Raw genomic sequence first — 27762 nt, forward strand, 5'->3', positions numbered from 1 at the left:
GTATACTTTAGCCTTTCTAAGGTCATGAGTGGTCAGGTCTAGTTTTGATTTTCCATCTCATTGGCCCAGGAGAGATTCATTTGGTACATTAGGCATCTAAAAATACTGTATGAGCCTGGCTTGGTAGCTCATGCTTGTTATTTTAGCACTTGGGAGCTGGGAGAGAGGAAGATCAGGAGGAGTTCAAGGTCATTGTGAACTACATAGTGAGTTTGAGGTCAGCCTGGGCTATAGGAGTCTCTGTCTCCAAACAAAGCAATTTAGCTCACCATCCATTTATCAGAGCACCTTATGGTTATAAATAATATCAGGGTACCTATAATTCATTGTTAGGAGGTAAGAGAAAAAGAGCGAATGATTTAAAGTTCTAAATGACACTGTGGAAATAGCATGCCTCATGTTCTTTTTGCTAATCGTTGCAACAGTAAAGTCAAATGACTAAGTACATACTAGACCCTGTACCAAGCACTAAGAAAGCTCAGCAAGTCTGTAATGTTTTTTGTTTGTTTGTTTTTTGTTTTGTTTGTTTTTTTCCACTAATATGATCAAGCCTAGAATCTTTACAATGTTGTTTCCACTCTTTTATATTAAGGTTTTTTTTCTCCTTTTCTATTGTTTGAGAATTTCACATACATTTATAATTAAAGTGTTTTGATGAAATCTACCCCCATTCCCTTTCCTCCAATTCCTTCCTTATCCTGTCTAATTTTCCTTCCCAACTTCATGTGTTCTTCTTCTTCTTCTTCTTCTTCTTCTTCTTCTTCTTCTTCTTCTTCTTCTTCTTCTTCTTCTTCTTCTTCTTCTTCTTCTCCTTCTCCTTCTCCTTCTCCTTCTTCTCCTTCTTCTCCTTCTTCTCCTTCTCCTCCTCCTCCTCCTCCTCTTCCTCCTCCTCCTCCTCCTCCTCCTCCTCCTCCTCCTCCCTGTGTCTACCTAGCCCTGCCTCTATGAGATGAGTATAGGATGGGTGTTCTATCAAGGTCTGCATCCCTGAAGAAGACTGATTCTCCCTCCCCCAGAAGCCATCAGTTACCAATAGTGCCTCAGCTAGGAGTGGGGTTTCATGAGTCCCTCCACCATCCATGCTGGGAACTTTGCCTGGCTTGAACTCAAGCAAGTCTTATGCACAAAGTCACAGCCACTGTGAGTTCAAGTATGCAATAGTGCTGTCATGTCCAGAAACTATCGTCTCACTTGCCTGTCGTTGGCCGAGCTGAGCTCCATGCTTCAACGGACTGGTGGCCACTTTCTTACAGCTCACCCCCACTTTGGAAGCTCTCCATTGATAGATACTCAGGAAGAAGTATGTCTTAAGAGTGACAAAGCATTGCATTTCAAACAAGATGACTTGGATCCAAGAACTACCTCTGTCACACACTGCTGTTCTACGCAAGTTACTTAACTTCTCCAGCCCTTATTTCCCTTGGCCACACTAAGCGACACCTATTGGCCTTCTCAGAGTGTTTGTAGAGTTGCATTCCATCTTTACAAAGCAAAGTACTATATTCTCCTCTGGCCACTCAAGACCTCATGCAGGCTTCCCTCTTCATCCTGTAATGATGAACAACCCAAGGCTAGACCAGTTTCTCTATGGGCATCTGGCACCTTCCTTGTTAGTTATTATGCTGGTTAGTTATTATCTGAAGCAGCAATGTTTTCGTTTTGGATCTACAACCCATCAATATTTACCATATTATCTGTAAAGCATAGTACAAATAACTGTGCAATTAAGTTATATATAAAACACATTAGACAACAGGACATTCTCAAATGATATAGGTTCTAGTATTTGCTTCCCTTGTCTTAGTAAGTGGGATATATGTATGTCTGGCATTGGATCAAGTTCAAAAGTCTCCCATGTTTTCTTTGAAGAATTCTTTGCTTTTTCAAGAAGAACGAGACTATAGCCCCAAATCTATCTATCTATCTATCTATCTATCTATCTATCTATCTATCTATCTATCTATCTATCTTTCTATCACCTACCTATTAATCTTTGAGGTGTGCATGCCACAACATGTGTGTGGCAATCAGAGGATAATATGTAGGAGTTGGTTCTCTCTTTCCACCATGTGGATTGCAGATCATCGGGCTCTGTTAGCAAACACCTTTGCCCACTGCGTCATCTCGCTCGCCTCAAAGCCTGAAGCTGATCATTGGCTCCACCCATTCAATTGTTTGTTCATTAATCCAGCCATCCATTCAGAGTAGAGCACCCATAATATAAAACGCTTGTTGGTTGCTCAGAGGATAACAAGACCAGTTTCAGCCTTGGCCCTGCCCTCTAGAAGAACGTAAAGACCAAGTCCAATGGTCAGCTTGTCTAATTGGAGCCTTAGAATTTCTGCATACCAAAATGAAGTTAAACCCAACATCTGAGTTGGCCAGGTGCTGTGCTATACTTGGTTAGACAGGGAAAGATTAACAAATACAGAAAGGCCTAATAATGAGGTTCATGCACATGGGACAGTTTAGATCTCACTGTTGTATAGCACCTAGCGAGTTGCCGAAAATGAGGGGGAAAGTCAAGTCTGGCAGGTAAACACGCTCGCTGCCAAGCCTGACCACCTGAGTTTGAGTCCCAGGACCCACATAATAAAAGCAGAGAACCAGGTTGCTCTATGACCTCCACATGTGTTTTCCTGGCGTGTGCTCACCAATACATAAATAAGGAAATGTCGTTAAGGGAGAAGATAGGCCTTTGTGGTGATGGCATAGGCCACCGTCAAGGATATCAAAACAAAACTAAACCAGAACTCTTGGCTAATATTTTGCATCGGCGTCTGTGCAGCACCCTGGGTATCATGTGCTAGACTGACTTTGTCACTGGTCACGCCTGCTGGTAAAGAGGCGGGCTGTGATTCAGCACCACGCTTGACTGGGAATTCACCAGAAGGTAGCTCAGTGTAGCTCACACTGAGGTGGGCAACTCTTTTTTCTTTGGCTAGTTTTTAATGAGCACCACATCAGATCAACTATTGCTTGGTTCCTGGGCTCACTCTAGACACAATTAAACACAGCCTGGTGACATGGTTTTTTCAGGGAGCCTGGCTTTCCCATGCCGATCACCTGCCCAGTCGGGGCTGGAGGTAAAGCAGTCTTGAGAAAGATTTAACCCTTGAAAGTAAAGCTGTTTACCAACAAGTGTATTAAAATATACTTTTACCAAAGCATGTGTTTCAGACAGGGCCTCACTACCAATGGCAGCTCAAGAGAATTGTCAAAATAATCATTTAATTTATTTCTCCTTCTACTCAATGAAGTAGGGAACTGTAATTCACAGGTCATTTCTGGTGTTGTAACCAACTCGTGCTCTCAAATTAGGTAGGTCACCTCCATTTTCTAGTTGCTTCTTTGTTGCCTGAGCTAAAGCCTCTGGTAAAATCCTCTAAAGAAACCTTACTTTGTTGGCTGCTTCGAATTTTTTGAGAAACCATTTCCTTTACGGTGATGCACTTATCAGTTGAGCCCAGTGTGACTTATCCTAGATTTAAATTAGTGTGAGTCGAGGCTAAACCATCAAGAGACATCATCTAAAATCAGTCATAGCCTTTGACCAACTGACATTAAGAACTGTTACAGAAATAGGGAGAGTATAGTCTTGATTCTTTGGCCCGCTGGTAAGCATTCTTGCAGTGGTGAGTGTACCTGCAGTTTATGACAAGTGTGGACTAGGGACATCTTTGTAACATGGAGTTGGTAACGCATGGCTTTGGGAAGGTATGCTTCCCTTTGGGAAGGTATGCACTGGGAGTTCTGGGAGAGAAAGCTGGGGGATGTGTATGGACCCTGAGGGACGGGTGAAGGTGTGCCAGGCTGTGAGTTCTGCCTCCAGGGGAGGGATCTAGAAGGGTGGGGAGACTCATGAGAAAAGAGGTGATTCTGTTGCCCAGTCACCCTTGCTTAAACTAAGTGTGGCTAGGAAAGGAAACCAGGCTCCTCTTGGATTGGATGAAAATATTGAATTTTTTCTTTCTAACTGGAATTTGACAGGGTCAGTTCATGTCTGGGTTTTCAGCACTTAAAACAGGCCTCTTTTGTCTTGAGAGGCGGCTGGACTGGTTTTTCCTCCAGGCAGGTGCACAGAGGGCGGTTATTGTAGCCTGAAACACAAACACCGAACCCCTCCGCCCTGATCCACACACTCTCCAGCATGGCTCAAGGAAGTAAAATGAACAATGACTCTTGCAACAGGCAAGTACTGTAAATGCCACTCCTGAATGAAATATTTCTTAAAACTTTGTATCCGTAACTCGATCAGCTCTTAAAACTTAATTATATGTCAGGGGAAAGGAAGCCATTGGCTCCTCCAGCTGTCCAGGTTGAACAAGCGCTCACAATGGACCATATCCGATTCGCAGCCGTACTTAGGTAATCAGATTAATATCTCTTGAATTGAATTTACCCTTTTGATACGGACTCTTTCAGCTGCCTTGTTTCACATCTCGAATTTTGACAAAGCTTTTGAGTAAGTTCCCTGAAATCTATATGCGGGAAGCCTGTGCACTTTTTGGGACGTGTACCAATTAAATCTGTTTCTGGCACACTTTTAATGGCATACTTTTCCCCCAGAATCAACAACTGCTCCAAAAGCTGAGGTCATTTGTTTAATTTAAAAGCAAAGGTTATGGAACAACCATTGCAGGCTTCACTGGCCAAGTCCCCGTGGCTTTGAAAGGAGGGATGAGGAAGGGGGAGGCTAATAATCTAGGGTACTTATACACAAAATAAGTTCAGTACTGTGTCTCTGTTAAATGAGTATCAAACAGGGCTTGTCTGCGCCCACCTTGCCAACCTCCTTTCCCTTTCTTTTCAAACCCCATTTCTTTCAGAGCTTTCTTTCTCCAGAGGGAGTTTCACCCAGTTACTGTTGATCTCCTAGGACAAACATCTGGACTGGATTTTTGTCAGCTGGAGTCGAGAGACTGTAAATGATGCAGTGACTTTTTTCATCCTTATTAAATTTATTTATAGCCAGTCTGAAGCCAGGAAGCATGCCTGAGCCCTTGATTGGATGTTCTTGAGGAACGCAGTACTCATGGCATTTCCCCCCCTGTTGTTTTCTAAATAATATCAAAGATAGCGTTACATAATTCCCAGCTCAGGCTTGTTTGTTTGTTACTGAGAAGGACACTTCATTAGGACATTTTGTGCGTCAGAATTCTCCCACTGTGTTAGCTGATCCAGTGTGCCTTTTTTTCTGTCAGGGAGAGAAGGAAATGTGCCTGGCACGGCATTTGAAAAGCTGCAGTGATGGAGAGTCCCTGTCTGGTTTGAGACATGAACCAGTGTCATGGGAAGTTTATTTGCCAAAGGAAATTACATTGGGTCTCTCCTACCTTTTCCACTTAACAAACCTTCAAATCTTAAGGCTGCCAAATCTTAAAAAAAAAAAAAAAAATTCATTTTCTCATTATCGAAGATAATACAAGAGATGTTTCCAAATACTTTGCTCTACCCTCAGACCGTATTACATCACAATGCCTTAAGGATTATATAATTATTTAAGAAACCAACCTTCCGACTTAGTCAAATGAAGATTCCTTGTGGGCCAGTCCTATGATTTGAGTTGATCCTTTGATTTTCTTTTACTGGCCTTTATAACTATATGGTTTGTTTGTTTTTGTTTTGTTTTGTTTTGTTAAGGCTTGGGAATGAGACTTGCTAGCCACAGACAATTTCTCCTCTGGAGTAGAAACTGTTCAGCTTCCTGCCACCCAAGTCAGCCATCCTTAGTCTGAACAATGGAGCTTAATACTCTCCATCTTGCTCAGGGTTAGTCTTTGTTATGAAAGCGAATTGAAACCAAATGCACTTCTATTGGAAAAGCCACCACAGACGCCCATCCACAGGCAAGCCTCAGAGGGAAGAGTCTTAGGAAGCAAGGGGGCTGCAGGGTCTCAGCTCCTGGGTTCTCAGCCTCCAGTCTACCAACAGACCGTTGCTGGGGCACCACTCTTCATGATGCTCCTGCGACCCCAACTGATTAGGTGTTCTTCGGAAGGTCAGCAGACTCTTCCAAGCATTATCGTGCTTGTGGACTAGGGAAGCCATCCTTAAAACAAACCTCTCCTGAACTCAGGGTGGCCCTGTGACCTGTGGTCCGATGGAAAGCTTCATCAAGTGGGGGTGTCCACTCTCTGCTGTTGAGCCAACTCAATGATGTGGTGACACTGACCCTGGCAGTGAAATGAGCCACAGGCAGGTCGTTAGTCATTCTTATCACAGTTTGGAACACTAGGTCATAAAATGGGAGAGCCAAAGGTAAAGAATGTTTGTTATCAGTAGGAAGAAAGGACAGCCACAGAGATGAAGTACAGAGAAAGGTGAAGGGCACGGAGTTGGGACCAGATGGACTCTATGCAACACTGTGTCTTTCAACATCATTGAGGCCAAGTAGTTCCTGCTAGATTTACCCTCAGTGTTTTCAGAAAAGAAAATTACAGGTTGGGTGAAGGGCAAAGAGTTCTCTGTCTATACTTAGAGTCATCCACATAATTTTAATAATAATAAATACTTTTATAAAGTCTCCCTAAAGAAGTTTTTCTTTCTTTCTTTCTTTCTTTCTTTCTTTCTTTCTTTTTCTATTCTTTTTTCTTTCTTCATTTCATATTGGAATTGACCCACGGCCTTGGGACACTAGATGTGCACTTTGCCCAGTCTGATACGCCTCACCTCAAGCACCCACTCCCAGAGCCCCGAGCTGTATCTCTCATACCTCTTCCCTATTTATCTTACTGTGTTTTATTTTATGGGCTTGAGTATTTTGCCTGTGGGAATGTCTGATGCCCACAGAAGCCAGAAGAGGACTCTGGGTCACCTGAACAGGAGTTAAAGATAGTTGTTCACCTCCATGTGGGTACTGGAAACTGAACCTGGGTCCTTTGCAAGAACAAGTGTTCTTAACACTGAGCCACCTCTCCAACTCCACACCCACACCTCTTTGGGGGGGCAGAATCTCACTGAGTTCCCAACCAGTTCTGATGTAGCCCAGACAGGACCCGAACTTGTACTGCCCAGCCTCAGCTCTCTTAATATCTGGGATTATAGTCTTAGATTACTATACCCAGGAAAGCAGCATTTGAACGTTTTTTTTTTTCAAGTAAGTGTGTGTGTGTGTGTGTGTGTGTGTGTGTGTGTGTGTGTGTGTGTGTGTTTATGGAGTTCAAAGGATCAGTTTTGTGGAGTTGGTTCTGGCTACTCATCTTTTTGTGGGTCGTGGAGATTGGACTCAGCTCACTAGACTTGCGAAGCCAGCACTGTCCCCACTGAGCTGTCTCATCAGCCTCGAAGCAGCGCTTTCAGATGCATTGTGGTTTCTGTAAAAGAGCCCAGGTTAATGGAGTTAAAATGTCTGTCAGGGTTGTGGGTATGAACTAACTCAGTGGTGTTAGACACTGATAAAATTAGTTCCTCTACCAAAAGAGGTGAATGATGGTGTGTCACCTGAGGAGAAGCATCCCCCATCTCTGTCTTGCCTGAGAAGGCTCCAGTGCAGTTACAATGCTCTCCCCATGGGTTTTGTCATTTAAGAGAGGGCAAAAGTCAAAGGGGAAAGAAGTAGATACTGGCACCAAACATTCAACGTGCGGCCCACCAAAACTTGACACTGTTTTTTCCATTCCTGTTGAGCATATCACACATCCGTTTGTGGAGGTAACTATTCTCTATCCGAAACTACCCAAGTCCATATGGAACAGCAGCACAGTAGAGGGTAAATATGGTTTTTGTTCTGCATTTTATCTGATGAACAGTATTCTACCCAAGCGTTAATTATAAACACCATAGTAAGCTTACTCAGAATGTCGGCCTTGCCATGTTCCCGTTAGTGAGGAAAGCATGGTGCAGTTCCCGGGAGCCTCCCGTCTGCCTGTGTCCCTGTGTGTTCAAAGCAAAGTAGAGAACGGAGCTACTGTTCTTCCTGCTGCCTCTCCCCTGAAAACACATTGCAAACCAAAGTCTGGAGGGAAAAGACTGTTGCTGTCTCTTTGTCCCCACCTGGCCATCAAAGCAGGACAGAAAGGAAAGACCGGTCTTCATGGGCCATGTGGATTCACCCCACCCTACCTACCCCCACTCCACCACTGTGAACCTGTCATTGTCTGAGTGCCAGGTATTTCCAGTGAGCAAGACAGTCAGACTTTCAAGAAGAAGAAAGGGGAGAGAGGAGAGGAGAAGGAAGAGAGGTAGAAAGAAAAGACAGCATAACTCTGGCCGTTGGGCACGGAGCCCTAACCTCAGTTACATGAGATTGCCTCATCGGCAGTGCCTCCCTTTCTGCCGTGTGTATAGCTCTGGCATAATTTTCCAGCTCTGCTTGATTTACTCATGATGTCATAGCGTCTCTATTTTCAGAATGAGTGAAAGATAAAATGTTGCTAAGATCAGCTTGGATGGTATTGAAAGTATTAGGAAAGAAATGGAGCAGGCATTGTTAGCAAACAGCCAAGCTATAAACACTAAGCATGGAAAAGGATGGTCAAGGCCAGTGGACTGTCTACATAAAACACCTTTGTCTTAAAAACCACAGAAAGAGCTCACGGTTGGGACTTCTTGAAAACTCAGCACCTGGGGTGGCAGAGATCAGAGGCTGTGGATTTCTGGCCTTATGCATCAGTCACCAAGTGCTTGCTGAACCCTTTCAGAGTTTATGGGGAAAGGGTGGGATGTGAGTTTGAGGTCTTCGCTCATTTCGTGTGTGTGTGTGTGTGTGTGTGTGTGTGTGTGTGTGTGTGTTCCACGTGCATGTGCCCCATGCTCACTCACCTTTGTGCCTTTGTAGGTGCATGTGCCATGACCCCTTTGTGGACTTTGGACGGTAACTATGGAGGTTGTTCTTCCCTCACATCTCAAGGACCAAAGTCAGGTTTACAGGCTTGTACATTGCCTTTACCCCAACCCATCTCGCCAACCCCTTTGCTGGTTTCCTATTCAAAACACTGTTTCTGTTCCAAGCAGCTGATCCCAATTGTCCTTGCTTCTACCTGTTGATTCTGGTGTTTTGCATGGGAACCATACTGCATGGCCATCGGGCCCTCCCATCTGCCTCCTTTGTGAATCTCTTTCTCTTTCAGTGCCTCCAACTTGGGCCCCGAAGAGGGATACAGCAGCTGAGTGTTGTTCTCTTGGGCCTTGGCCCAGACACACATCTCTCTGGAAGGATGACTGAATCCCATTCTTAAGGCTGAAGCCCCTCTTGATTAGCAGCCCCTTTTGTGTGGTGTTCTTAACGGAGTCTCTGTCTCTCATGGGTAGTTTACAGGGATGTGTTTGAGAGTTCCTTCCAGCTGGGAAGCTGCCCGGCTCCCACCAGCTGAGTTGGGGGATGGCTTCCCTTTAGTTCCGCTGCCTGTGGACTACAAGGAGCCCACTTCCAGCCTGGCTACAGTGGACCTTTTCTGCTGTGCAAATTTGGCTCTATATTCCGGTTTTCATTCTCCAGCCATCTGGGCATTTTGAGCACCCCTCTTATCTTAGTACCTTGGCACTCAGGACCACATGTCATCCTACCATAGAGATGGAAACAAAGGAATCCTTCACCTCTGGCTTACAGTTCCCCTGGAGCCATCCTAGGTTGAGTGACAGTCGGGGAGATTGTGAGAGCTGCATAGATCTGCAGTGATGTAAATGCTTTTGCTGATAGAAAGCATACCCAGTGGGTGACAATAGCTGTGATTGTTCAGTACCAGGATTCCTAGTGCCTAGCTTCCTTCTTTTTTCTCTCGGCTAATTTGAAATCTAGGAGAAAGAAAAATAAAGACCCTAGTGGCCTCTGTTTGCCGTAGTCCTGTCAGACCTAGAAGACTAAGCTTAGGACTGGCCGTGTCGTAAAGTGAATCTAGCTCTCTATTAAAATGTCTGTGAACTAGTTAACTGGCAGGGAAGATACTAGTATCAAGAATGGGATTTCCCCGGGTGAGGTTCCTCCATTGCTCTCAATTTTCCCAATTGTGGGAAACTTGATTTTATGATTTGTGGTCTATATTCTCTCTTTCTCCCCTCTTATTAAAAAAAAAAAAAGTCAGTGGTAGTGTGCTTGCCTAGCATGCACAAAGCCCTGGGTCTGAGCCCCAGTACCATTCCATGTGCATGACAAATTTTTAAAACTCCTCTTTTTTTCTTCTTCTTCTTCAACTACTGATTTGAGAAGGGTTGGACCAGAGTCACTCTGCAGAGAAACATCTGGAAAAATTAGTTCAAGCATACTTATGACAAGTTCACTATAATTGTCTTAACTAGAGAAAAATAAGCATTTGACACAAAGACAGTTCTGTCCCACCTCCACCCCAGCCTCTGGCTCTCATGCATTCATTCTGATCCTTCACCCTGCACAAATATCTCTTGGAGGAGAGGTTAACAAAACAGTCTTAGGGCCATTTCTCAGGATGCTTCAGCAGTCGGGGAGGTTGGAAATGCCCTTGCAAGGTAGTCTTAAAGTACTGTGTTTTTCAGAGAATCTGATTTCACATTAGTGGCTGATCATTTCGTTCCTAGCATTTATGTATTGTAGAAACCCAACTTCCACATGCTTGATGTTTCGGAGCAGTGGGATATTACCTTGGTTTGGGGCAGAAGGCAATGCCACCTCATTCCTTACAAAATTGGTGGGCTTTATTTGTTTTGATACTGGTTGAAAGCACAGAGACAAAGGGAAGGCCAAGGATTCATTCATGATCGTCCTTTTGAGTTCAAGTGTCAATCCTCTAGTCTCTGTGACAGTCAGTAATGGTCACTTTCCTATAAAGCACGTGACCAGTTTAGCCAGAATCACAGGCTCTAAATCTGGCTTCCATTCTCTACCTAACACTGTCCCCACTAGTTTTCATGATCGGCGTTGTGTGAAAAAAAAAAAAAAGAAAAGAAAAAGAAAAAAAACTAGTTAATAACACTCGATGTGGGTTCACCAACAAGATTCTGGCCTTCATCTTGTTTTACTTGCATATCCTAGTCCCCAAATGAGGATCAGCTCTCCACATGCAAACTGACCTCCTCCTGTTGGTTCCATTTCTCTCTAAGAATCAGCCATTGTTCATTCCTAGACTTTTGTCTGAACAAGCAAACCTGTTCAGAATGTAGAATTCTTGCTCCCAAAGCATAGAGATGATGCAGTGACATCTATGTCTCTGTAAATGAAGAAGGAATGCTTGTTTTCTGGCACAAGCTGGCTCTGCCACATGGTTTGAGGTAAAAGGCCATTCTATTTCCCGTTAGGAAAGGTTTGGAGCAGCTTGGCAGCAGATCTGTGGCTGAGTAATTAATCTAAGAACTATAGCTTTCTTCCACATAGGAGATTAAATGCCTACTTTGGGTCAGATCAAAGCTAGCCTTCTTGTACTATCTGATCTTTGCAAAAGGCCCTATGTTGGGCCAGCATGACAGTCTTTGCTTGTGTTGCTCCCTCTGTTATATTAGAGGCCTTTTTGTGTGAGTGTAAATAATTTGGATCACTAGCATTTTAGTTTTACTCATATTTATATTAAAACAAGTCACCGTCTTCTTCCAGAGTTGATATAAAAGCAATATTCCAGGGAATCTCTGAATGAGAACAGTCCTACTGCTCTTTGGGTAGTGTATCTTAAACATGAATGGCATCTTCCTTAGGGCATTAGAAAATAGAGTTTATTTTCTAATTTTCTCATTGAGATAGTTTAGGTATCAGCTCTGTATTCTCCCTCTGTAAAATGGAAAAAGCAGAGCATCATGCTAAACTGAGATGGATGACAACAAAGAATGCAGGCCTTGTCTGAGCTGTGCTGCCACAGACCCTTTTCATTTTGTAAGCTCTACATTTTGCCTACCCAAGGGAATCTGAGCAGTGTACAATTCGGGACAGGGTGCAGGAGGTCCGCACTCAGGTTGAACTGGACAAACAAATGGAACTGGTTCCAGTTTACCGAGTTGGCACAGATTATGTGCTGGTCAAGGGAATGTTTTTCAAATCATGGGGAGCCACTGGTGAAAATCTCCTGGTGCTTTGATGGTGGCCTTCAGAGATGCTTTAATAATTTGAAACCATTCCATGGCAGGCCCAGGGAAAGGTCTTCCTTCAGCCAACATGCAACATGAGGCAGAAGAAATAGAGCCTTTCTAGCTGATTTGGCTGTGGGTGGGCCTTTTCCACATGTTTCTAATTAGGGATGCAAGAAAAAGTAGGTATTCTGTGGCAACTCTCCTTTCCCTCTTTGCTATGAGACAGAACAACAGTGCCTTTGTGGTGACCTTTGTTGCGCTGTTTACATTTGGTGACCTGCCTGCACGCTCCCACTAGAGTGGATTCACCTCCTGGCTAACAAGGAGCAACCATGCTATCTTGCTGTGATAGGCCTTGGAGTCAAAAATTAAAATTAAAAGAACTCTCTGTTGTTCAGACACTTAATTTTTTATAGATTTATTGAGGTCTTATGTATAGACCATAAAATTCATCCATGGAAAGTATACAATTCAGCGATTTTTAGTAAAATTATGGAGCCTCAGTCCAGTTTTAGAACTTTAGTTGGACTGATTTCGGAAATACCAACAATCGTAATTAGAATGCAAGTTGAGCTGAAGTGCCGAATAAAGGCTATCTAGGGAAGGGCCACCCAGGAAGTCGCTTGGGACACCTTGTGTCAAGCCCAGAGCACACAAAGTCCTGAGACTGGTATTTACATATAGGAAGGCTTTGCCATAATTTTGCTTTCCAAATGACAGGACCTCATCAAAAACACCGAGCAATCGTTTGCTGTAGAACCTCCCCCACACGTCAACATCAGTTCACACTACCTGGTTATAAACTGTACAGACAATGAGATCGTAAGCTCTCCTCCGTGATCTTACAGGTCACTTTACACGTCTCCTCCAACGTTAAACCACTTATTCAGGTACCTCTCCTCACTGTGGACACTCAATGAAGCAGGCCACTTCGAAAGCTAATAGCCTGGTAGCTTATGTGATCTTATGACATCGTGAGTTCTGTGGCAGGCTGTATGGAATTGAAAGGTCATCTGTCAAGACTTCTTAGAGGAGATGTTACCTTGCAGAACTCCAGGGTTCTATTCCCAGCACTGACAGTGTAAACAGCTTGCAGTCGTCTGTAACTCCAGTTCTGGCCTCTTCCGAAACTGCGTGCATATAGTATACTTACATACATGCAGGCAAAATACTTATACATATTAAAAACATACATTTATTTAATTAATCATATAATAAAAGCCATTTCTTTGAGCAGGACATGATTCGCACCAGGCTGGCAAGCTGGACCAGTTCCATTGGTCCAGTTCAGCCTGGCTGTGGACCTCTGTGCCCCAGCCCTGAAGTTCAATTCAGCATTACTCTTTCAACATGAAAAGGACAACAATGTCGCCTGCTTGGCTTCTAGAGTATAATCTCATACTTGAGTAGCTTTAGGAAAAAGACCTAATATGATTAAAAAAAAAAAAAAAAAAACTGTAGAAAGTGTTTGCTTAGAAGTGCTAGGACCCTGCAGTGTGAATATTTCCAAATTTAGGATGGCAAAGAACCTAACATTGTTGGGAGATATTTGGAAAATAGAGACTAACCTTGGCTCCCAGTCATAAATGGGATGTTACCAAGGGAGAGGGAGTTTTGTATTTGTTCACTGGCCCACCTTCTGTGTGGTCTTGTTTATGACATGGCTAACCTCTCTCTGGTGTTATTGTGAATGGCCATATCTCAGAGGCAATGGCCAATACCATTAAACATTGCCCTTTAAGTCTCAAAGGTTAATTTCATAGTATTTAGTGGCGTTGAACCTGACAAAGAAAGTATTGTATCATTTGAGGAATGTAATTTTTATTTTTATTTATTTTTTCATAAAAAATAAGGAAGAGAGATTTTTGGAAGAACATATCTTAGCCTATTGACCTCTCTAAACAAGCTAAAAAAAAAAATAAGGGCTGGTACTTTCAAAAATGTCATGTCTTAAATGTCAGCCTACCAATAATTATTTAGATGCCATAAGAGGGGAAGTCCCTTCCCATTGTTATTTTTTTTTTTTATCTAGACTGAGGTAAAACTTTTAAAAAATTTTAATTAAAAAAATTCCGATGTGGCTAAGTGAATTTTTTTTTAAAACCAAACACAAGAAAAGTCTATGAATTTAGAACTGCATTACTGAGAAATAACAGACCTAGAAATTGTGTGTGGGGGTTGTTTTGTTTTGTACCTTATTTTCCAATGTAGTGCTAATTATGGATGGGGTGGATAGCTTAGGTTTGTCACTCTGCATGTTAAAAAGGGCAAGTTTTTGGACACTGTTAAGATTTGTCAAATAAAATCCAGGATGCTCAGTGACATTATAATTTTAGAGAAACCACACATAATTAGTGTAAACACATCCTGGTTATTACACTAGGATGTACCTATACTAAAAAATAAAATCATTACCTGAATTATGTTCCTTTATTTAGTTTATTTTAGCCAGGGTCTCAGGTAACCCAAGCTAGCTTCAAACTTGCTATGTAGCCAGGTCTTAAATCAATAATCCTCCTGTCTCTGCCTCCCAAGTGCTGGGATTACAGGCATGGGTTACCAAGCCTAGATAACTTACATTATCCGAAATGTAAATGTAATTGAGCCTTGTATATTTATTTTTGATAACCTGACGCTTTACAGTATGGTACTTCTACGATTAAAAAAGAAATACTGCCCAAGAAGCCTAGGAAAACTTTTGACTGTGGAAAGTCACTGTCAAGCTTAAGCTAAAGCAAAATATGGCAGTGACATGCAACCTGTCATCCCTTCCACTTCATGTGGTTGGTTCTCAGGGGCCATTTCTACTGAAAGTGGCCTTCTTACTCGTAGACACCTTGGGTGGCTGAACTGAATTTGTTCAAACCTGGGGCTCCCTTTCAAAGCCGAGGTTCTTGATCTCCTTAGAATAGTCCCGGACCCTCCTAAATTCTTGCTTCTGTAAACTTGGGCCAGTCTTGTGGGGTCCCACTAGACTTGTCTCGGAGAGTAGTAATAGCTGTCATTGACTGAGTGCTTACTATGTTAATGCTTTCCCTCCATTGTCTACATGAGTTTATCTGTTAAATGGGTGTTATTTCAATTTCAGAAACAAGGAAGTGAAGGACAAGAGAGGTTTAGTAACTTGAGCCATTGAAAAAGCAGGGGTGGTGTAAGCATTTCAGGCGGTCAAAAGCTAACCACTGCGCTGCTCCAGGTCCTATGCTCAGAGCTCTGCTTTCCCACTAGCTCCCCAATCTCCTATTGCTATTAGAATTGTCCCTTTCTATCCTTCTCCCTCATTGGCTAGAACTGATATAGAACTTCTTACCCGGAATTGGCCCTATGCAATCTTTGTGTGTGTTGTACAGTCATACAACGAATGGACGAGAAACCCGAGCATTATAGCATGTTAACTTGAATGTGAAACGGAATGTTTTCTGTTGTGTGTGAAAATGCTTAAACCACGAGAAACAGAAAGCCCAGGATCTTGTTTAATGTGTTTTCATCTTGCCATCATTGTGGTTTGAATAGGAGTGACCTCCATATGTTCATGTATTTGAATGTTTGATCATCAGGAAGTAGCCTCTGTGGCAGGGATCAAGAGGTGTGGCCTTGTTGGAGGAAGTATGTCACTAGGGGCGGGCTTTGAGGTTTCAGGTGCTCCAGGCTGGCCCAGTGTCACACCCTGCTGCCTGGAGATCCAGTCGTAGAGCTCTGGCACCTTGTCTGCCTGCACTCTACCATGTTTCCCACTGTTGTTGACCGTGGACTAACCCTCTAAAACTGTAAGCCTGGCCCCGTTACATGCCTCTCTTTGCAAGAGGGGCCATAGTCATGGTGTCTCTTCACAGCAATAGTACGTTGACTGAGGCGCCATCCTTCAAGAGACTGACGACTCTCCACAGAGCAGCATACTGTAAGTAGCTGCCAGCTCCAAGATGTGCTGACACAGAAATCACGTGACCGGTCAAAAATGGCTACTGCTCTAATTGCCCAGCCACTCTGCCCTCTCATCGTTCCCCTTGGTTAAGAGTTACCAAAAAATACATACCGCCAAAAACCATTTTCTTTTTAAATTAACAAATCCTCCTCTTGTTTACTCATTACGTAAAATGATGAGTGGCCATTTTGATCTTATTGCGTAAAAAGTTTTACTTGCTGCAGCTGGAGAAGTTCATGAAGTTAGCCATTCCATCATCTGCTATGGCCACAAGTCCTTAAGTGTCAAAAATCTCCCTGGGTGGGGTCTACCGTGTATCACCATGATATTTCTTAAACTTGTGGGCTGTGGACCCAAGGGTGTGGAGGATTTTCTCTCTTTGGGTCATAGGGGAACACTCTGAAAGCTTTCCCAGCCCTTCCCGGACTCACAGCCCTTCTCTCATCTGGCTTTCTAAGCAGTATTGCTGCAAGCCCTGTGTTCCTTGTCCACCTCAACCCCTGCACAAGCTCTGGCTTCTTTGTCGTGTTTCGTGTGCTCCACCCCCAACTCAGTGTTTAAAAAAAATCAAGGCCATCCAATTCTAAAGAAAAAAATGGGAAATGGAGCTGGTGAGGCATAATGTTACAGTCGACTTAGCTCTCAAGGCTGAAAAGAAGCGCGCTCTCTCTCTTCTCAAACACTAGTGGAGCCTTGGTTTCCCCTCCCCGCTGGCCCTGCTCCACCAACACCCCTATCCTTTACTAACCAGCTTCCAATGCAGGTCTAATTTGGTCACTTTATGTACTCTGTTCCCTCCATTTGAATGCTGGAATTCAAGTGCCACAGGCTGGGGTGGGGTGGGGGGTCAGGGAACAGTCTAGTAAGTGGTGGTCTTAGTCGATTTCAGAGGTGCACAGGGAAAACACTGTCAATTAGTCCTTGCTCTCCGCATTCTGTTGCCTCTTAAGCAGCTCAGCAAACATCAGGGTTTCATCCATAGTCAGCAGGAGAGGCAGCAGCAAAATAGACCTTTAAAGAGACCATTCTGGCTCCAATGAGTTAACATTTAACAATCCCCAGGAAAAATACTTTGTACACAGTAAACACTATATTAAAAAAAATGCATAAGTCTAAAAAAAAAAACCAGCATAAAATAAGCAAAAAATAATAGTAATGGTCTTCTTTTAACCCCTGCCTAAAAACAAAACAAACAAAAAAACATTTAATTTCTGCCTTATAGCTTATAGGTCTAACCTAGATGCAAGTGGCAATTTGCAAAGGTTAGAATCATACATTTTGGATTTTCACTCAAGGATTTTGAGAGTCTGTCCAACCTCAATGCACTCCTCAGTGAATTTTGGCATCATTTCTATCCCAACTCCCCATTCAACTTTCCTCCCTTCCCCTTCAAATAAGTTTATTGCTCTTGCTGCCTTTCCCTCATGTGTCCTGAGTACTATCAGGCTTCAGTTTAAGCACAAAGTGTTCTTCCCTTTAGGTTTTAAGTGCTATTGGGGTGAGGCCTACCTACATTTCTGATCTTTATGTCATTTTGCAAGTTCTGTGCATGAAGTGATAACACAAGCGGTGGTTTCTCGCCCTAGGTTTTGATTGTCTGATCCGAGCTTGAGCAGACTGGGAGAAATTTGTTCTAGATCTGAGGGGCAGCTTGCCTCTAGCTCTCCCAGATGCGCTTGATAGAAAGGCAGGCTCTCCCGTTTTGCGCCATCAGCACAGGCTCAGCAGGAAGAGCCGCTTTGAAGTTAGTGGGATGAGGGAATGCACTGGGACTTGTGTGTGGGGTGATGGGAGGACTGTCCACAGGCAGAAGCATGCACTGTTAACCTCGTGCGATTACCGTGGAAGGTTGGTTAAAATGTACTTTGTATGCTGCCTCTGAAAAGGCGTCTGCTCTGCAGGCTGAGGAGAAAGTAAGGGAACACACAGCCGGAGGAACCCTCGTACCGCTGTGCAAAGGGGCACAGCAGAGCCAAATGGGGAGAGCACCCGATGCCTTGTTAGCTCTCTATAGCTGTCCGAGAATGTACTCTGTTCTAGCCTATGCAGGACTTTCTGAATAAATAAATACGGAAGCAAATTCTGCCACCGCTACACCATGGCACACACATCCTCACTGTCATAAATGTACATGTGCAAGGGATAAAGCTTTCAGGCAGCGGCGTACCCTCACGTGATGGAGATAAAGTTGGAAAACACAGTTGGGTGAATTAAAAAGTACTGGGTTCTAATCCCAGCAGTTGGGAGGCAGAGGTGGGGATGGGGAGGGGGGAGGGGGGAGCGTGTCTCTGAGTCTGAGGCCAGCCTGGTCTGTAGTGGGAGTTCCAGAACAGCCAGAGCTATACAGGGAAACCCTGTCTTGATAGATAGATAGATAGATAGATAGATAGATAGATAGATAGATAGATAGATAGATAGATAGATAGATAGATAGATGAATAAATAAATAAATAAATAAGTGAGTGCTCATGCCCTGGACTTGAGGGTACTTTTGTTATTGTTAGCTGCATGGCTTTCATAACCTTCTCCAGTAGACTGGCCCTTAAGGAGTTCAGAAGGAAAGGACTGGATCCCTTATTTTTAGCAGCTTACAGGCCAAAACTGCTTTTCCTCCCCAGGCAGAGCACAGGAATGAGATAACCAGACCTTCTTGACTCAGAGGTAGATCCCTCAGGAATTCCTGAAGAGCCCGTGAGTTTGGGAAAGGGAGCAGACTGGAGGGATGTGGCGTAGACATGACACTGGTGTTAGTGTTGGGGGGCAGCCTGGGGCACTTGAGCACTACTGTTGATGCCACTGTTGACGAGTCTCATAGAGACCCAGAGGTGTGAGCAGTCTTTTGCCCCATCATCCTTCCGCAGATCTTTGCTAGTGTTTACTACAGACCAGATGCTGGCCACCAAGTCCAAGATCTAGGTCCGCCGGACATGAAGCACAAAACAAACAAACAAACAACAACAAAAAAAAAAAAGGTGTCAGGGAAACATAGCCTGCGTCAGAGAAAGTGAAGTACAGATGCCAGACATCCTCTCAGAGCGAAGCAGGAATAGAAACATCTGAATATTCAAGCTTCACCTTTAGCCATGAGCTCCACATGCTGAGAGAACATGCGGGAAGAGCCCAGAGGCCCTGTTTACTAGAGGATACCATTGTTGAGTCCTTAGAAGCTATACAGGCAACCTGAAGCATCAAGGAAGACGCTACGAAGGAGTTGGCGCTGGTACATCTAGTCACTAGTGACTTCTAGAGTTCACTAAGTTCTAGAGAGTGAAAATAATAGTCACGCTTGCTGTGATCTGTGACCAACATCTCAGTAAATGTATGTGATTGATGCACTTAGAGTACGGTTTGGGTACTTCTCAACTAACATCCCATTTTCTACTGTAACATCCACTGAGGTGAGGTTAGGATGGATCATCCAAGCCCAGGAAGAGTTAGCAAATCCTATGCTCTCAACACGTACACATCTGGACTGTCACTGGATGAGCCTTCCTTGTCAGCCTCCAAATTCTGTTTATCCCTGTTATCATGGACACCGCGGAGGCTTACAGTCAATTTCATAGTAGCTTGTCTTTGTCAAAAAGCCTATGCTTCTTACCCTACCCTTCTTTTTGTCTCTAATACCTGCCACAGAGTCCAGCACACAGGTCTAGTTTGGGCATTGGTCCATTGGGGATGAATTAGCCACCTACACACCTAACCTGACACTGGGCTCAGATGGTACTGGCTCTGGTTGTCAAGAGCATTTTCTGATGATGTGAAAGACTCTACCTTATGCCTTCATGCCATGTAATAAAGTACTTCAGAGGGAGACTTTCATTTCATTGTGTGGATTCGTGGTGACTGCATCTCTCTTTTACTAACTGCCTCACTTTTTCATTTCTCCCCATTAATTTTCTGATCTCTGTATGTCTATTCAAATTTTCATTTCTTACAGATTATAAATGCCTCAGCTGCCTTTGACCTGTTTATTCATACATTATGTTCTACCGCAGCTGGTCCTTACCCTTGCAAGTGGTCTTGTTCATGTGAGTGATGCTCTCTGCTCCCATGCCTCTTCTAGGGAAAACTGTTTATGATGTCTATGGCTTTCTCAGGACAGCCAGCACAGTACCTGATCTGCCGCTCAGTGTTAAACAAGTGTATCCAAGAAAGGTGTATGCAAGCAAAGGCTAGGCAGTGGCAGTCGAAGACCAGTTACGAGATCAAGCCTTTGAAAGGGGCTGCAAAGCTCATACTGAAGGCTACTTAAGCTCCAGGCATCTTCTTTATATTAAAGGTGATCCCAGTTGAGCATTCCTTATGCAAAATCTGTAACTTTTGAATGTCAGCATAATACCACCTAATTGTGACCCTGACCTCATAATCAAAATACAGGCACTATATTTATATGAAATACCTTCAGGCTCTGCTTATAGAGTATACATGAAGCACAAATGAGTCAGTACTTCCCATTCGTATGAAGCCCGGGCTGGAATGAATCTTTTCAGATACCCTTTAGAGTACTCTGTGTTCTGCCTTTTTTTCACATCAGTACTGTCTGTTCAAGATGACACAGAACGTCTCAGTTGTGTTTTTTTTCTTTTTTTAACCTGCAGTCCTTGAACTATATTTATATTTTGGTTTGGAGAAGGTACATAGCTTTCATCAGAATGTTGAAGGGGAAGTCCACATTCCAAAAATAGGTCAAAACCTACCGCAGAGACATCACCAGCGCTCTGCTAAAGAAAAGTGAGGCTGGGCGTGCTGGTGCACCTCTATTATTCTAATACTACAAAGACAAACGCAGGAAGATTGAGGTCAGCCAGAGATGTATAAGCAAGTCTGAGGCCAGCCTGGGCGATATAGGGAAACTTTGCCTCAAGTTAAACACATGAATAAAAATAAGAATAAAAAAAACCAAGGTGGGAGAAAAGCCGTGTACACAGTTGACATACACAGCTGCAGTCCAACAGCCTCCCATAGCACTCCATCTCCTGGGCCTCAGACGTCCACCCCGTCACTCATGTCATCAGGCGTTTTCACAGAGCTCACAGAGTGCTGGCCGCTGTGCCCGTTCTGAGGGCTAGGTGGGCAGGGCATCGCTCTTCTTGTGCAAGTACTCAGCGAGGGATTGCTCTTTCCCACCTTCATCAAGTAGTAGCTGGGTAATTTCCGTAGCGTTATTAACTGATCTTACCAAGTGCTGCTCAGTACTGTCCTGGACGGCATTAGCAAGTGCTGCCCGCTGCACCCCTGCTGAAAAGGACGGGTGGCAAGTTTTGAGGACAGGCGGGGATTTGAGGGAAGGAGAGGCGGAAACTGGCTTGGACCATCGTGATGAAAGGCAAGCAGTCGAGGTTCCAGGAGTTTGTGTCCATGGGGGGTCATTGGTAGAAGAGAGCTTTCTTGATCGAAGACTTCCTTGTGCCTGGACTTGGCCTGCATTCAGTTCTAATAAAAAGTACAATAAATGTCAGGACTAGACACAAAGAGAGGTACAGGTTGCCACTAGAACATTTGCTATAGCATAGTGACTCTTCAATGTAATGCTTTTATTATTATCATGTCAGCTAGAATGTTATCAGGAAAGAGACTGCATAAGATAGTTCAGAAGACGTGTGTATGTTCATACAAGGGAGTATGTTCAAGGAACATACAAGGGAGTATGTTCAAGGAACGGGTAGGCATGAAGAAACTTGAGGACTGGACCGACCTTTAGGGTGCTTACATGTGATCTGCATCAGCATCCCTGGCTGAGGGTGACCTCCTTCCTGTCTCCTGCTAATACTTTCCAGGGTCCATGCCCAGGAGAGTCCTACTAAGGTAATCCCAGTTCCAAATAGAGGGAGGGTGGAGAAGGAACCAGAGTAGATCGGAACATCACACAGGTGATGCCTGGCAGCTCTGCTTTTATTTACTTATTTAGGGCTTTTGTTTGTTTGTTTGTTTGTTTTTGTTTTTTTTTTTTTCTTGTAACAGTTCTGGCTGTCCTGGACTCGCTTTATAGACCAGGCTAGCCTCAAACTTTATCTATCTCCCTGACTGCTGGGATTAAAGACGCGCACCACCATGCCCATCTTTTATTCTTGATTTTAGAAGTAAATGTATGTGCTTCCATTTTACCTGTTTGGGAAAGCTACACTTTTAATAGCTTCTGCTAGTTATTACACTATCAAGTTGATGATCTCAGATATTTTGCTGTCTGATCACTTTGGTTTTGATTGTTTTTTCAGAGAAAATTATGTATAAATTTGCCTCTTGCAAAGGGAGTCGCTCCATCTTCTTCTGTGTTTCTCTCCTCTGCTTGTCTTCCGTGTTTAGGCTGAGAGTATATTAACCTTTGGAAACATCCAGCATGGCACATCCTCAGCCCTTCTCAGCCAATGTCCTGTGGGAAGCAGACAAAAGTCCCTGGTTCTCTTTTGTTTTCAATACCAAAGGCCAGATTCCCCAGTGGGGTTATTTTTATTATTTACAAATATTTTTATAATTAACCAAAGACTCTACATTAGCAGTTCTCAACCTTCCTAATGATGTAACTTTTTAATAAGTTCTTCATGTTGTGGTGACCCCCCAGCATAAAATTATTTCATTGCTGCTTCATAACTGTAATTGTGCCACTGTTATGAATCATAATGTCAATATATATGTATTTTCCGATGATGTTCGGAGGTCGCTACTCATGGGTTGAGAACCACTGCTCTACATGGAACCAAAGGTAAACAGACTGCAGTTATTTCTGTTTGTAAGTACCACAAGTGAATATGAATCTTTAAAGCATTATTAAAACAGAGCAGAATAATCATTAATTAAATATCAGCAAAAGTATATTTATACCATGAAAGGTACAATAAAGTAAAATTTAATCATCTTAGTACACATGATTATAGCACATTTGACATGTTATTTTTATTAGCTTTATGGTAGGATTTTTATTCTAGTTATTTCCTTGCCCTCATTTCTTTTATTATGAGTATTTGGCAAGAGAACACTTAAATCACTTCCAAAAGTTAGCGTTTTCTGTTTAGACATGTCATGTACCTGCTAACTCTGCACTTATTTTCCCGTGGAGTCTGTCCCTTCTTCCCTCCCCATGGACACCACATACGTTAGTCTAGTCTTGTTCTGTGGCTACCTGCCTGTTTTACTGTACTGCTCCAAGTCACTGCAGAAGTTTGTTCAGAACATTCCTGACTCAGGCAACACAGAAATGTTCCTCACAAGCTTTAAGTAGGCTCCCCTTCTTAATGCTATGAAATTCAAATAATTCTTAGGTTTCCCTCCATGATTCAGAGAGGACTTTATCTTCTTAAACCATCCCTCTGCTCTCCAACCTCCCTCCCAACCCAACATTTTCTCCTGTGCACTTCTGCATGGTGCTACCGTCGGCCGTAAGTGTTAGAGGTCCTGTGATAAAACTGAGTCGGTGGTTGGACTCTGCAAACCTTTCCTGATCCTATACCATAGACTCTTAGAAAGTCATGAGACACTAAGGATATGGAGAAGTGCTATGTTATCTTCTGCTCGACTCCCCAACCTTTAGAAACAGTAACTCAGTGTTCCTTTGGGGAGTTTTCCCACTCGACTCTCCATCCTTGCTGTTCACATGCAGCTTACACCATCCTCCAATGCTGTAAACTGTCTCTGATCATATCAATTAATCAGGGTGTCAGGGATTGGCTTTGGAATGAATATATGGCCCAAGCTAAGAACATGAAACTTTACTACAAGAATTTAGTCAGAATCACCAGGAAGAAGGACACTGTACCAGTATACCAACCTGCCGGAACACAGCATGTAGCCACAGTTTGGAGGAGTCTGCCTGAGAATAATAACATACTGCCGAGCAGAGGTCTGTTCTAATTCAGATGCTTGGTGGGAAGGCCCATTAGGCCTGTCCTTAGCCCTGCTGTTGCTTTGTCTACAAAATCCACTTGAGTATATATGCACTATCACTTATAACCCAGATTCATATCTGAGAAATCAACACGTTCTGAATCCACAGCCCCACCAACCCCATAAGCCTCTATAGTAGTACTTGCTTCTTGTTTTGACAATTCTGAGAAGAGAAAAAAAAGAAAGAGGAGAATTATTTATCTTGACTCACAGTTTCAGAGGTTTTAGTCTACAGTCTTTGGCTCTGTTGATTCCGTGTCCATGGTGAGATGGAACACCATGACAGTGGGAGTGTGAGACAGAGACACACTAGGGCAAGATACAGCCTATAAGGACACACTCCTGCAGCCTGCTTCCTCAGCTTGGGCTTTAGGCCCTAAAATTCTTGAAACCTCCCAGAAGAGTGCCACCAGCTAGGAACCAAGCTTTTAATACATGAGATTTTTTTTTTGGAGGGGGCGGGGGGAGTGGTGAGGGGTGAACCATAACAGTCAGTTTGAGCTGGGAATTCCAGAAAGCTACAGAGAGTACTATTTCTTTCCTTCGGTTTCAGAAAGCACAAGGATGCATGCATGGAATGCAGGAATTCCAGGAGGAAGCTTGGGACTAGTAACACAATATATCGCCAGCTGTGTGGAACATCTGTAATTAAATGCAGTCTCCCACGGTATAGGGGGAGTTCAGGAGGACCCACCCCAACCCCCACAAATACCAAACTCATGGATGCTTAGACCTCTTACATAAAATGATGCAGTGTGTCTATAAGGCACTTCCTCTTGCACATTTTAAATCATCTCTAAATTACTTATACATACCTAATAGGATGCAAATGATATGCAAATGATTGCTCTACCGTATTGATTAAGGAATAATTCCGTCTGGATGCATTTAGCACAGTTGTGTTTCCCCCAAGTATTTTCAGTCCACAGTTGGTTGAAACCGTAGATGCAGAACAAGCGGATACAGAGGATCCCCTGGAACTAAAAACCCTCGGGAGTTCAGATTTTACTTTCTATACACCATTCTAAAGAAGGTGACTGATTTTCAGTTTTAAATAAACTAATGTTAAAGATGTTTTTATACAAGAAATTCTAAGTAAAGATCAATTACCCCTTTTTTAAAACAGTACTTTAAGATTGAACTTCATGTTAGGCTATGTTCATAGAAGAGTGGCCTGGAAAGGAGGGCCTGCATTTTCAGTGTTAGTAAGGCGCTACCCAAATTATCATTCACTCTTCACCCGCCAGCCTGGGCTTCTGGGTTTTCAGAGGATGTAGAGAGCAATTGAAATGATGAAAAAGCACAGAAGATCGGATCTCTGAAGAACAGTGAAAGTGGGCTGTTTATCAGAAAGAAATCAAATGATATGTGCGTACAGAAAGAGTTCTCATAAAGAAAAAGATGGCCAGATGTTTTCCGAATTCACTGAGCACACTAAGAGAAAATGGCCTAAGGCAGTTCCTTTAGACAAAAGAAGTTCATTTTCAAGCAGGTCGGATTCTTAAACTAGGTGAGAGCTTATACTTAAGGTTCCTCTTCCCTGAGATTCTGTGGTCACAGAAGAGGGTGAGGGCCTAGCTACTTTTGTCAGAGCCAAGATGAAGGAACACTGGCTGGTCTACTCGGGATGCGCTTTTGCCTGGAATGGCTCCCAGCACTCAGCACTCACCCGGGAAGAGGCAAGATACTGTGTGTGGACGAAGAGAATAGCAGAAAAAAAAAAAAACCAAAATACTAGATGTACAAAAGGGAAATACTAGTGAGTTTGATTTAAAAAAGGCAAAGCTTTCTGTTTTGTACTCTGTCAGTTTAGCTGCTGGGCAACATTCAGTGGGGAAAGCCCTGGTCTAGCTGAGCCTTGGTGCCGGTGTTCTGGAATTGCTTAAATGAATGGGCTCCATGTTGAGCATTTCTTTCTGTGACTTCATTAGTCCATCCTAGACTCCAGACACTCAGGAAAAGAGTTTACTTAGGAATTCATTCTCTTTTTTTTTTTTTACAGAATAAAAGTGTTGCCATTATTATTGCTTGGTGGATCTAAACTTATTTAAAAGCTAAAGTTTGAGAAAAAAAAAGGAAACCTGCCTAAGGCTGTACATTGCTCCGAATTGTTCTGGGCTGGTCAACCATTAAGTTCTGTCATGTGGCACCCAGTATGCTTTGTACAGTGACAAGCTCCTCTCCCTGCGGTGCTTCGTGCATCCACACATCCACTATTTATCTCCACAACAAGGTTCTTCAATTTCCTGGGCCGTGAACCATCACTTCCCCTTCATGGAGCCCGCATGGTCACTTGAAAATAATGTATCAGGGAGGCCCTGCCAGCCTGTGAAAGACTACACTGACCTCATCTTCTGTCATCCTGAGTGGGTTCAGGTGATGCTGTGAAGCTGTCCAGGTTTGCAGTTTTCAAGTCCCAGGGATAACTGGGAAGGAAAATACCAATTTTGCAAACTTTTTTTTGAAGATTTGGATGAAAAAAGGATTTCACAGTGCACTATTCATTCCTATTTCCCAACTGAACTGTGAAAAAAAATTTTTTTAACTTAGAAACAAAAGCAAACAAGCAATACACTCCTACACACATACACACACACACACACAAACTGACCAAAATGTTTCATGTGATACACTTACCTTTAAAACATGGTGGGAACCAAGAAGCTGGTTTCCAAATTTATTTCCATACTTGCCTTCTGAATCCTGTCTTGCTTCAAGGTATCAAATTCTCTCCCCTAATTTCCTTTCAACAGAACCTACCATTTTACCCACCTATCCCCCCAAGCATAAATGGCTAAAACAGCTGCCTCTTTCATTCTGGTATATACATACAAACACAAATGAGATGTACCTCATCCGCGTATAATATACATTTCTGCATATATAAACACACACTTTAGTCATTTATTTTTTAGTCGTTAATCAAAATATAATTCATATTAAGAGTGCAGGCTTGACATTAGATCATTAGTTCAAGAAAACCCAAGGAGACTGAACTGCTTTTGAGAGTATTGTTTTCTTTTGAAGTCTCTGTGGGGTGTACAACTCTTCTCCACTGAGAATCGTGGGGACAGTGCTGTGGAGCAGCCTCTGTGTTTATATTTTAAAAGATCTAAGATCTCCCGGTGAAGGAGCTTACGCCATCGATTGAAGACAAGATGTGGTGTCTTTGCATTTCTAAATAGAGGCTCTCCCTAGTTAGCCCTGCTGCAGAGAAGCCAGCTACACCCTCTACCCCTCAGAAGAACAATATTGACAGTCAGCATAAAAAAAAAAGCTTTCTTACTCCACTTTAGCTTCTTCTTTTCATCTTAACGTTTCGTAAGCTGAGGAAAAAGATTTCCAAGCCATCTCATCTCTTTCGAAACTCTTCCTTGAAAGATCAAGAGCACACCCCGGACTGTATCTCCTTCCTCCTGGGACCCATGAATGACTGTGAACAGCTGGTCCATGGCTCTCCTTCCTACTCACACGGAACTAGAAGCAAGCATCAAGTTAACAGACTGACTGGGATGGGGGGTTAGGCAAACGAAGAGTGGCCAAGGAGCCTGCCCACCGGATGAGCTGGCAGTTAACAGGCTCTCTCAGAGGGTAGCTGCCTTTCCCCTTCCTGCTTTTACCGGAAGCCTCTGCCAAGAAGCCAGCCACTGACCTGGGTGTCCCTTGGTCACAATCAGGACCTAGGGACTTTTTTTGCCCGTAAGAGGACACAGTCAAGGGACTTATGGTATATATGGTTCAGTGGTTAAAGCCCTTGCCACACAAGCATGACAACCTCACAAAATCCCCAGCATCTGTGTAAGCTGAGACATTCTAGCACACACTTCTGTCTCCAGAAGTTTATGGACTAGCTATACTGCCATATTTAGCAAGAAAAAAAAATCAATAAGAAACCTTGCTCCAAACAGAGTAGAAGGCTAGGCTCTACGTTTGAGCTTGTCCTCTGACCTCCAGATGTGAATGCATATGCCTGCATTCACGCACAAAGATTGATG

General features: G+C 43.3%; 1 protein-coding gene and 1 long non-coding RNA gene across 3 annotated transcripts in view; one reads left to right on the top strand and one right to left on the bottom strand.

Annotated features, from left to right (window-relative positions):
- The window catches only part of Rad51b (RAD51 paralog B), a 523994-nt gene that overhangs the window by 369040 nt on the left and 127192 nt on the right, over positions 1–27762 (top strand). The window lies entirely within an intron of this gene.
- Positions 22133–27278, bottom strand: LOC132655264 (uncharacterized). Its single transcript, XR_009593009.1, has 4 exons — positions 27054–27278; positions 26114–26193; positions 23652–23930; positions 22133–22259 (listed from the first exon to the last, which is right to left on the bottom strand). It is a non-coding gene; the product is annotated as an uncharacterized LOC132655264 (long non-coding RNA).

This window comes from Meriones unguiculatus, chromosome 7 (assembly GCF_030254825.1).
Source record: "Meriones unguiculatus strain TT.TT164.6M chromosome 7, Bangor_MerUng_6.1, whole genome shotgun sequence".
In the NCBI taxonomy this organism is placed as follows: Eukaryota; Metazoa; Chordata; class Mammalia; order Rodentia; family Muridae; genus Meriones; species Meriones unguiculatus.